Below are 12,035 nucleotides of genomic sequence, written 5' to 3'. Positions count from 1 at the left end.
CACCTGGTAAATGGGAGATGTCACTAACAGCCTTTTTGTGACCCAAGGGAAGGAAGTAATGAAGGCAACCTGCAAATGAAGGGATGAAAACAGTTCCCGACAACAGGACTTCTGCTAGGGTGTGAAATTTATTGGGAGCTGCTGCGTGCTCAGCGTTTTTTAAAGCCAGCTCACGCTTTGGGTGCTGAGGTATGGAATTAGGAGCCTTAGAGTAGGCGTTGAGATTTGGAAACACGTCCAAGGTTACCTGGGACCCACCTGAAGAAAAGGAGAGTGGTTTGAGAGAAGTTAAAGGATGGGGAAGGGAAAATCTTTCATTTCTTGTTTTCATTCCTTTTTCCAAGAAAGAAGAGAAGAAGGTGGGGAAGAGTTTAAAAACAAAACCAGAAGAAGAGGAGGGAGTGGAACCTAAAGCCTGTTTCACGCAAAATTAGTTGAAGGGATTAAATATCCCACAAAATAACGATTGCCACATTTTTTATTCTCTCCCTGGATGAGTAAAACACCCGTGAAACATCCACCATGCATTTCCGTTCAGCTAATCCCCGCCTGCACACTCCAAATTCAATATCGCCAGCTATTCTCGGTGCTAAAGAATCATTTTACTTTTTCCAAGTACACAGAAAATTCGAAACAGCTGGAGACGAAGGATTCCTTTGTGTGCAACCTCTCCATCCTGCATCTCAGCAAGGAGGAAAACCTGCACTGTGCTGGTGGTGGATGCGATGGAGATGCAGGAGCCCGACTTGGTGCTGGGTGCTCCTTGGAGCCACGTGTCCCTTCCTTGCTTTTTCTGAGGGAAATAGCCAGATTTTGACATGCCAGCTTCCTCAGAAGAAGAACAGCTGGTCTGTTGCCTGCTTTGTTGGATGTTAATGATTGGTCTTGAAAATGTTTCAGGTTTCAGTGTGGGCTCTCATTCATCCATGCAAGAGGAGACCTGTGGCTCCGGGGTAAGATTGATCCATCTCTCTGGATCCCAGTGTCCCATGGGGTGGAAGGGGGAAGAACTGTTGTGCAGAGGAGGCAGCTCCTCTCCATGGGAGTCCATTGGGTTTGGGTCCCAATGGCTGGACACGCTCAGTCCCTGCACCGTGTCCCTGCCGTGTGCATCAGTGCTCCCTGCACACTGCTTGAGGCTTATTCCAGATGTACATAAATGACATTTAACATTATTAGTGACAGGATGAGGGGAAGTGGCTTGAAACTGGAAGAGAGTCAATTTAGACTAGAGATTAGGAAGAAATTCTTTACTGTGAGGGTAGTGAAACACTGGAACAGGCTGCCCAGAGAAGTTCTGGATGCCACCATGCTGGAAGCATTCAAGGCCAGGCTGGATGGGGCTGTGAGCAACCTGGTCTAGAGGGAGGTGTCCCTGCCTACAGCAGGGTGTTGGAACTAGATGGTCTTAAAGGTCCCTTCCAACCCAAACCATCCTATGATTCCATGATTATTAGATTAATTTGGACAAACCCCCCACATATTAGCGTGGGTCCTTACAGGATCCAGTTGTCTAATAGCTTTCACTCACAAACCAGCCACTCTACATCAGATTCTTAGAAAATCCTTACAGGAAGTTGGGATTATGCACTGGGGTTTTTGTGTGTACTTTTGCTTTCCACACCGGAGGAAATCTGTAGCTAATGGGAGTTTCCATGTATGAGAAGATTCTATGGCTCTTCCACCATTCCCTTGCACTGGTCCCAGGTAAGAGGGGTCTGGCTGAAACTGGTGCAGGTGTTTGGGGAGAAAAGAGGATTGATGAAAAGTAATTCCTGAGTGCAAATATAGAAAAGGTTCTGGCTGAGCAGCATGATTCCCATATGTCCCATGGGTTGCCTTGCCTTGTGCTGGTGGAGCACAGCAATGGGAGACGCTCACCTGGTAATTGAGAGAAATAGGATTAATTTTCAATAATGAAGTGTATGAAAATCAGTTGGTGTTACCATATAAGCGTTGTTTGGTTGCATTTCCACTAAAAGTGAACATGGCAAGCCTAAAATATGGTATTAACAGAAGTGATTCTGTTTGCTCCCTGTGCAGCTTCTGGTGGCTGCTGCCAAAGACCTGCCAGGCTCGGGGCATGGCTGCGTTTCTTCCATGTGCTGATTTGTTGGGTCTCGTACTGATGGACGTGTCATAAACCAGCAGCTGCCAATGGGGGAAGGGCTTTGGTGGCTCCTGGGGGCCATCAGTGAGCATTTCACATAATGCTCTCAGAGGTGAGGTGTGACCAGTCCTTTGGATCTTATTCCTAAGCTGATGTCATGCATCTCCCTCTCCCTAATTTATTGAAACAGTCGTGTTTCCTTACAAAGGAACAAAAAACAAGAGTTATCAGTGTGGAGTAAATGACCACTTACCAACAGCTTTCCAGCATTGAGTTGTTGTGTCCCAGGGGTCTGGAGCAGCCCTACAGCACCGAGCCCATGGACTCCTTCAAGAGGAGGAAGGTTCACATCAGAAAGCAGGGCTGCATGCTGCCTTGAAGGCATTATTACTTCCTTAGGCTGGAGATGCTAACAGTCCAGGCTCTATCACGGGCCCTGTATTTTTAGGAACTGAATTTATGACAGGATGTTTCAAAGCAATCTGTATAAGAAGAAGCAAGTCTGAGATCCTGCTGTGCCCATGCCAGGAGGTCCCAGGTTCCTTCTGAGCTTATGGCCAGGATTTGGTTTCAGCAGTAATCTGAGGGAACTGGTTGGCTCTTTCCTGCCTGTGCCTGGCCCACGTCCAGCAGCACAACGGAGAATGAAGAGGTGAGTGGTTGTGACCACTTACATTCTTTCCTTTTTAGTCCTCCTTGTCAATTACCTTGGGTTAGATGAGGTGGCACGAGAGACTGAGTCTCTCCACGTGTGCCAAAGGCATTGTTAGAAGAGCTCTGATGCTGACGGAAGAGACTGAGCTTCTGCTGATCCCAATTAGCTGATTATCCCAAAGGGAATTGGAAATGAAGGTTATCTTTCAACTTGTGATGAGCTTCCAAATAAATATTCAACATGCATTTAAATAAGACAGTTTTATGCATTATTTAAGTATCAATTGATGGGTAGGAGACAAAACACTACTACAGTGATGCTGAGGTCTGAAAGGCAAGGGTGGAAATCTGGTGAATGAGTCATTAAAGGAGATTGGTATCACTCGTTTCACTGGATTATTGTTTATACAGTAATCACGAAAAGAATGTTAGCAAGAATTCATCTCTACATTTTGGATTGTTTGGGGTCATTTTGTTTCTTTTGTTGTTTTAAAGCATGAGGTCAGCATGGATACACAATGAGTGAGAGGGTTGGGGAAAAGAGGGCGTCCATGGCAGGGTGGTCCAGCCTCCAGCCCAGGGAAAGGTGAGCTCTCTTTAGGGCACTGAAGTCTATAGAGCCTAGGTATGACATTGTCCTTTGGTGGAGTTTAGTGCCAACTTCAGAGAGAATAACCATTTTGTGTTATTCAAGGACAGAGAGCTAAATCTGTCCTTGAGCTACATGAGTTTGATTTTCCTCTTGCTTTTGATTCTGGCCCATTTCAGGATGGACTTTGCTGGAGGCAAGAACCTGTCCAAGGTGTGGATCTGCTGCATGTGCTCATCTGGAATTTTTAACGCCGTGAGGCTCGAGGGACATCTTGACTGTTCCTCATTCCAACTCTTGCTGGATTACTTGTCCAAGGTACAGAGCAGTGATGTGCTCCATTCACTTTGAGGATCTGAGGCTCTGCTGTGTGCTGCCTCCCGGTCTGGTCCTTGTGTTAGGAAGGATCAGCAGTGAGTTGGATGAAGTCCTCAGACATATTCACAACAGCTCTTCATTTTCTCGTGGCCAGGAAAGACGTGATTAGAGTTGCACAGAGATTCCCAACGGGGCCCCTCCATGGTTCTGGTCCCCCAGGAATTGACTGCTGGGAGGCTGTTGTGCTGCTGCTGCTTGCCTGCTTGCAGCCTCCCCTAGGATCTGGGCTGGAAGCTGCTCTGCTCTCTGTGTACTTGTTCTTGTATGGGTGGAGGTGGAGGTACAAAAACCTCTGAAACAACCTGATCCCTGTACACCAACCTGTGCAATTACAAAACCCCCAATACCCTGGGCAATTGAGAATCCAGCCCCAAATCTGACAGCAGTGCCCAGTTTTGAGCTTTTTTTCTCCTCCCTTTTATTTTCACTCCCCCAGGTTACGTGGAACTTTGGTGAGATGCTTTAGCACCACCACATCCCTTCCAGGAACACAGGGCTTGTACCAGCGGCTTAACTGCGCTCTGTGTTAGATGAGAGCAGGACCCATCCTGGGAGATGCCACTTAGTTAATTAAATAAACCAGCAGCCTCTGAGCCAGGAGTGGAAACGAGAGCTAAAGGAGGAGGACGGGCTCTCCCTGCTCTGCTTCTGCTCCCCGTGCTCTGGTTCTGCAGCTGCCCAGCGGGGCTGAGCTCCTCCCAGCAGCTCAGGGTAAGGCTCTGTTTTCCCTAACACCCACTGGTATTCCAAATATTATGGTATGCCTTTCTTTTCTTTAAAGAAAAGGTGCTAAAATAAAAACAGGGCTGAAAGAAAAACAGAGGGCCTGTCCTGATTTGTGGTCCTTCCTTTCTCAGCTCTCTCCATGAACAAATTTATTAAGCTTGTTGGGGTTGTTTGTCTTTCCTCTTATAAAACGTCTTTCCCTCAAAAGGAAAAACTGCTAATGTATTATTAAAGCAAGGTCAGATCCCAGTGCCCTTTTCCCTGTTGATTCAGTGTTTGGAAAGAAAACTTAACGGGTAGTTTCTTTAAAAGGACACTGTTGAGAAGTAAGAACTTGAGTTCAGTTTGCCTTTAGCCTTTAATTTTTCACTTTTCCATCCCTCTTTCATTCAGTGGAACACGACCTGTTTCTGTATATATGTGGTTTCCCAGCCTAATTTCTCTAGCACTGAGTATTTCCACTTGCATTACTTGTAAGAAAGATTGCATCTCCATTATAATTGACGAAACCACCTGCTTTATTAGAAATACAAACAATTGTCAAATGTTGTCACTGATTTTTATGGAGATTGGTTTTAAACACAGCCTTTGCTTTCCACCTAGTGCTGATCCCTTTAATTTGGTGCACATGGCTGTGCTAAGTAATATCTTTTAATGATCTCAGGCATATTGGAAAGGTAGATTTTTCAAAAGAGCTCAGCACCAGAGCTCTGAATAATTGATTTTTTACTTTGGGTTGTTAAACTGAGAAAAAAAAAAAAAAAAGAAGTTTCTTAATTTCTTTCTGATCCTGCTAAGAGGAGGATTATTTAGCAAAATAAATGGAATGCCTTAAATGTTTCGTTTGATTCATTTTTGCTTCAGCTGCAAGCTCCAGAACCATTTAAATCCCTCTTTAAAAATTAAATGCTGATAATTTTTTGGAACTGATGTACTTGGGAAAGAGAACGAAGCATTTCATTGTATCTTCTGAATGGGAGTAGCATTACTTATTTTCCCCAATAAACCCATTATTTCTCCCTTAAAGAAGCCGTGGCCTCAGTCCTACCATGTAGCAGTGACCATGGGAGGGATCCTTCCCTCCTTCCTAAAAAATCAGCAGAGGAAAAGGGATGCATCTAGCAGGTGATTCAATCCTTCTGCCTTTCTTTAACAGAGATGTGGGGAGCACTCCTAAATTGGTTCTGTCCTGTAAACACAGGAGGACAAGCTGTGGTTCTGTGGATGCACTGTGTTAGGCACTGCATGTATTGAGAAATGCTGAAGCGGGCTTCCTTGGCTCTTTAGGGAGTACAGATGACAGACTGTTGGAAAGCGACGTGGTTTGTAAATGAAAGGTGTTAACATCCTGAACAGTATGTAATTAGTCTGTATGAGCAACCAGGTTCATGCAGCTGAGCTCCATGAGGGTCCTGCTGCTAAGGGTGCTCCGTGCTCGTAAGGCAGTGCAGGTGGATGTTAAACCAGTGCTTCATCGCAGTCTGAGCGGAGTTCTTCCATCCCCTTCACCTCAATCTGATCTGCTGTTTCTGCTGGGTACCCTAAAATAGCGTTCTGTTTGGTGCAGGCAGTTCAGCAGTGGGTGAGCAGATTCTTTTAGGGAATATTTAGGCATGAGGTACTCCGAGGCATGACAGAAAGTCTTGAAACACAAGGTGTCATATTTTTATCGCGGGATCTTTCTGTAAGTGTCTGTAAAACGAGAGCTGGCTGCTTATTTTGGAAGGAGGACTAACAGTGTTTTTATTATCTCCAAGCACGCTAAGCTGAGTCAGTGTAGTGTAATTAACGAGGCCATCTCCCATTAGGGGACAGCAGTAAGAGCTGTTGCTAATTACTTTGCAGGCGTCAGAGAGGTGTTGCTGCAGCAGGAGCTGGCGGTGCACAGAAGATGGTGCAGGGAGATGTTGGCTCTTTGCAAGGCTACATCACCACCTTCTTGTGTTACCTCTGCAGAACTGCACTGCACGTTCCAGAGGGCTCTGGTGGCTCAGGTAGCAGGTCGGTGCTCACACCAACAGAACCCCCTCCAGTGCTGATGTTTCCTTGCAGGGCCAGCTAGGCCTGGGGGAAGCAGTTTTCTGCATGCACAGAACCTGGGTGCCAGATTTATCTCCAGAGCAAAGAAATGTTTGATGGACAGTTTTGTTCTTGGGGAGGAATGTGTGAGACTGGCAGGTCAGTGCTGATAACCTTACCCAGAGAGCACTGAAACGTGATACACAGCATTGAATAGAGATCAGTCCTGGCCTCCTGCCATGCCAAACACAAGAGAAAATGCTACTGTTTTATAGACTTAACCCAACATTCCCATGATTGAACTTGGGAGTAGAGCAGCCCGGAGGAGCCTCTTTGTTATTCCCTCATCCATTTGTTCGGAGATGTGGGTGTAGAGCTGGAAACATCGAAGGCTTTATCTGCCTGACCTTCTGAGCATCAGGCTGTGAAATGTTGTCCATTAACCTCACAGCTGAGCCCACGAACTCACTTCTGGCTGAAACATCTTTGCCACTCTGTCTGGGCAGAGCAGGCAGCGGATAACCCACCGTTTCTCTTAATAGTTTCTCTTAATGGTTAGACTGTCTCTGTTTAAAGCAGTAATTAGCTCTGCTGCTCCTCTTGTGTCCCTGTTTCATGGTTCGCTGTTGTTTGAAAGTTGCACGCAGGAAGGTTGCTGCAGGTTGGGAGAGAGGTGACGTGGTGGGTTTGGATAGAGGGGCACGATGTATGTAGAGGGAGAGGTGTAAGATTGGGCTCAGGAGTAAGGCTGTATTTTGGTATCTGTAGGTGCTGGGGTTTAGTGGGGGCTCAGTTTGGGTGTTGGCAGAACTGGGTGAAATCTTCGAGGAATTGCTGGAGGACCAGAGAGGATGGCAGCTCACTGCTTTGGCTCCAGGGCTGATTCAGCAGCTCCCTGCTCCTGCCTTGGTCGAACTGCTGGAAAACTCCAGCGTTCCCCCATGCCCTTCCTGGATACATTACTTTTGCACTTCTGTTGTCACAAGCCCTAAATTCACTCATGAAATCATTCAATTCTTGTTTTGTTTATATGCTTCTTTAGGGTCCATAATTGCAGCTGCTGCTGAGATAACAAAATCTGCTTTGAGACCACCAGCATAGCCCCTGGGAAGCACTGAGCTCCCTCCATGTCAGGATGTGCTTTCTGCAGGGCTGCTGAGTCAAGGGCTAGATTTGCCTTGCTCTGAACTGAACAAATACAGCAAGGCACAGTCCGCTCCAAGCTTCTTTAATACTGCTTTCACCATCAAGCAGCAGCTTGCTGGGTCCAGCAAGGTGAGCAGTATTTTACTGGAGAAAAACTGTGTGTGAGTGTTGTGACAGGCAGCCTGGCAGCTGGGGGTTGCCTCCTGAGCAGCTTTGGATCGACTGTCTCTGTTTGCAGAGCACATTTTTTCAGGGCTTGTCATACTTAAGGGCGTTGATTTTAATGTATTTTCTTTGGACAACAACTTGACAGTAGAGGAATGGGCTCCAAGAAGGAATGGCATTGACTGGGATGTCTTCACTCTGGATGTCAGCGGTATCCAGAGAAGGATTTGTTCACAAAACCTTTCCTTGGATCTCTCCCAAAGCAAGTGCCTAAAGAATTGAGGAGAATTGTTGGCTTCCCCAGGGATGGGTGCCGTTTTGAGTGAAACCATTTCAAATAGCTCATGCAACTCAGGGAAGTGGCACAACGGCACGGTAAAGAGCGGAATTGTGGGCTGATGGACCCCTAGCATCAGTAAATGCCTGCTTTGAGGAGCTCTGGAGCCTGCCCTTCCCTTCTGACACATCCCATTTGGGGCAGGAAGGTGGGGTTTGCAGCTGGAACAGTTTCAGTGAGCGATTCTGGTTGGCAAAGCATGAAGTTTATGACTCTACACATGGGGTGGTGACTTTTGTTCTCATCTTGGATATATGTTGGAGGATACCTCAGCTGTAGTGGGATGAGCCAGGGTCTGGAGCTCACGAAGGCTTAAAGAGCTCAGTGCCTGCATCTTATTGAAGAGAAAGTTCAGAAACAATGTGATTCCCTGCACCAGGAGAGGATTTCTGATGTGTAACGGATATAAGAAGATCCAGTGGATGGAAATTGAACTCAGGTTGGAAATGAGACAACTGTGGAGCAGCATGGTAATTACCCAGTGGAGCAGCTGCTCAACGAGGGGAGGGGGAAATTCATTCCTGCTTGGATGCCTCACCTTGAACCTGGATATCTTCCTAGAAGAGATGCTTTAGTTCAGCTATGTGTGAGCTGGATAGTATTATGCACTGATGGGAGAAACAAGCTCAAAAATGGTGTCCTGGATCTTTTCATATACTGGGCAGCTTTCCCTTGTGTTGTTGAGCTCACTACAAAAGTAGTTATTTCACCATTGAAAGGCGGTAGCTGCTCTGGGTTCTACAGCCTTTTAAAGTCACTCTAATTGCTATGGGGAGAACTTGATACTGACTGGTTACCTGTCACAGTTCAGAAGACTTGAGTTTGATGCTGTAAGTAGATGCAATCAGCCTCCCTCCAACATGCTATGGGATAGGTGTGGGAAATGCAGATATCTGCTGTATCACGAAGGGAAATGTGTTCACACTAAATGGAAAACTTGCTGCTTTTAGTTTGCTTGTGTTTTTTTTTTTGTCATGGAAAACCAAATAACAATGGGACAACCGAAATGTTTCACTTTACCCCCAGAATGTTGTGCTTCATTGCACAGTGCTTTCTGCCATGCATTCATCCTCTTTCCTTTACAATCTCAATTTTTAGACAAGCAAACAAAAATGTCACTTGGAGACAAAACAGCGGAAAGTCTGGTTCTGAATACTGGCAGCTCTGGCTGTCATCTCCGTGCCAGGGATCTCCTCTTTCCCCAGCTGTCCGTGCAGGGAAGGCTGCTTGTGGCTGTGGATGAAGACGTCAGCACAGCTGAGGCAGCGATGCTCACAAGGGCAGTGGATGCCGTGCTTCGCACTGCGCACGTCTCGAAGCTGTGCATGGGCTGTGCTGTGGCCGTGCAGGTGCCACCAGTGCATCCAACAGCTGCATGTGTGCCTTGTGGGTGTCAGCAAGCGCTGCTCTCGTGCAGCAGGACCGCCGTTTGAGGAAGCAGAACGGCACAGCGAGGAATGAAGTGCCATTTCTGTGCAGCACGTGTAGCGTTCTGAGAGGCTGAGCTAAGATAAGGTGGAATGGGACGTAAATCACCATCAAATAGCTGTGGCATGATGCTGTGTTTTCCCCGTTTCTCTTTGCTGTATTCCTCTCAGTTCATCAGTTTTACGGCAGAGGCTTGGAACAGCTCTGTGCCTGATTCTTGTTAAAAGTTGTTCACATCTGTTAATGTGGGACAGCTGCTGTGGCTGTCGCAGCATTTCTGGATTGCAGGTCAGTGTAAAGGGATTTGGATAGCACAGTTCCACCTGAAGGGCTGTCTTGCTCGTTCTGGTATGCTGGATGACTCCTGCAAGCAGTTCTCCTGAGCTATCACAAGGGGTTGTAATAAATCTTAACGAGGCACTCCTGCTATGATAAATCACTTGTTTCTCTGGTAGGATCTTGGATTATGGTCTCTGTGGAAAACGGGAGGAACCTCAAACCCTGCTTTGAGATGGTTACCTGGCTGTTTACCATCCAGCCAGAAAACATTACAGCAGTTATCCAAAAGCCTCAGGATGCTGTCTGCTATTTGTAAAAGTCAATGCGTGCTTCCTAAGGCAAGCAACTGCTCTTGAAATTAGGTGCTTTGTTTTACCCAAGTCCACGAGGTAAAAGGATTCTTCCTTTCCCTACTTCTTGTGTTATAAAGGATCCAGAAGGGATTTACAACCAAATCAAGAGAAGAGGTGACCAAGGCAGAAGTAAATCCCACCTGTGCAAGCATTTTGTTTGGTGCTGCTGAGGTGAGATTGGAAAACACATAGAAGTCAGTGGCTGTTCTCCTGAGGAGCTCAGAAGCTGAAATAAAAACCAAAACAAACTGAAGATCAGGGGTGACCAAATGTACATGATAGATTAGGCCAGTCGTGCACTTTCACCACAGCCCCTTTTCCCTTCCTTTCCATGCTACCCTTTCCATGTTACCTATTCTTTGGGGTATTCCCTTATATGATTTTTGCTGTCAGCAGTAAGCAGGCACTTGGAAACGTCCTAATCTGGGAAGATTTCCAGATGAAATGGGCATGCAGTGGGCATGTTCTGAGGGTGTGGGGACATCCACAGGAGCTGTGACAGGTGTGAATTAACATCATTGCTAATTTGCCTTTCTCTCAACAGACAGCAAAATTCACTGGTTTCAGTCTGTGGTGTGATGGAAGGCAGATCCTGTCAGAAACATCTCTATGTCATCTGGTTGGTCACGACACCTACAGGTTAGTTTCTAATTCAGTAATGCATTGACCTCTTGATTAAAACATCAGCATAGTTTGTAACTAAAGAAGAATCCTATGGGATCAAAACTTGCTGAAATATATCTCTGTCTTTAGTTGGTTGCAATAGACTGGATGTCTTGAACAACTATTAACATGCAACCCTCTAAATGATGGTGTAAGTGCTGTGCTTGTGAAAGACAGTTTGGACAAAGGTGTTGGGGAGAAGTTGAGGAGAAGTTAGGTTACACTGATGTACATTCTTTAGTTAAGTGGACTCAAGCCAGCAAAATTATCTTAATTCAGGCAACTGCTGTTGTGTATTCCTGTAAGCAGGTTTAATCTGTAGCCTGAGACACTCTGCCAGGGGTTCATCCCATTAAACTTGGGGACCAAACTGTGGTATCTAAGGTAGAATGTCATCACCCTCAATGGTGGAGAGATATTAGCATGGCCAAGGGGTGATCTAGATCTTGCTCCATGGCAGGGGATTGGGACAAGGTGATCTTTAAGGTCCCCTTCAGCCTAATCAGTTCTGTGATTCTGCGATTCCCTGGTCTTGGCTGTCTTACTGCCTGGGCAGGCGCTTTTTCTCTTTGGATGAAGAGAGGTGAGGGAAGGGGCTGCTGTCTGGTGGGGACAGTCTGGATCTACAACGTGGAAGGATGGAAACCTGAGAAGGTTCCATCTTGGATCTACAACTTAGAGGGAACAGAACCTGAGAAGTATTGCAGACATCCTTGTTGGCAGGAATTCTCAGGGAATTGCTGTGACTGGAAGGGTCAAGCTGCCTTTGGATGGGCTTGGGGAGTTGTTTTAAGATGCAATCTGATAGATTTATGGAAGGGATTATGTAACAAAACAGCAATGCCTAGGACCTGAAAAAGCTTTTTTTGAGTCCTTGCATATCCAATCTGTTGATATCCCCAACATTTTTGAAAAGAGATTGGATCAATTTTTAACCCTATTTATACAAAAAAGCATAATTTATTATTGCTTTTTTTTTTTCTGCTTGGCTAGGGAAGCTCTTGCTGGGGCCTCCAGCACAGCAGGAGGTGAGCAGCTCCCTTCAGACCTGTTGGCATCACGTCCTTGTAAATGCCCAAGCACTGCGCTCAGTCCCCACATATGGGATCAAGAGGGAATTTTCCATCCGGATTCATTTGGTTAGGACTGTTGGAGATTGTTTGGTGGTGGTAGACAGAGCTTTTTTTT

The 12,035-nt window shown here is 46.1% G+C and overlaps 1 long non-coding RNA gene across 1 annotated transcript in view; it reads left to right on the top strand.

Annotated features, from left to right (window-relative positions):
- LOC128083086 (uncharacterized) overlaps positions 1-12,035 on the top strand; it is a 62,685-nt gene that overhangs the window by 17,811 nt on the left and 32,839 nt on the right. Inside the window, exon 5 of the long non-coding RNA XR_008207955.1 lies at positions 10,729-10,823. This is a non-coding gene — a long non-coding RNA (uncharacterized LOC128083086). The remainder of the gene's footprint in view (positions 1-10,728; positions 10,824-12,035) is intronic.

The sequence above is a fragment of the Tympanuchus pallidicinctus genome, unplaced genomic scaffold (genome assembly GCF_026119805.1).
Source record: "Tympanuchus pallidicinctus isolate F22 unplaced genomic scaffold, pur_lepc_1.0 scaffold23, whole genome shotgun sequence".
Classification (NCBI taxonomy): Eukaryota; Metazoa; Chordata; class Aves; order Galliformes; family Phasianidae; genus Tympanuchus; species Tympanuchus pallidicinctus.
Note: the sequence above shows the minus strand (reverse complement) of the source record. Positions and strands in the feature narration are given on the sequence as shown.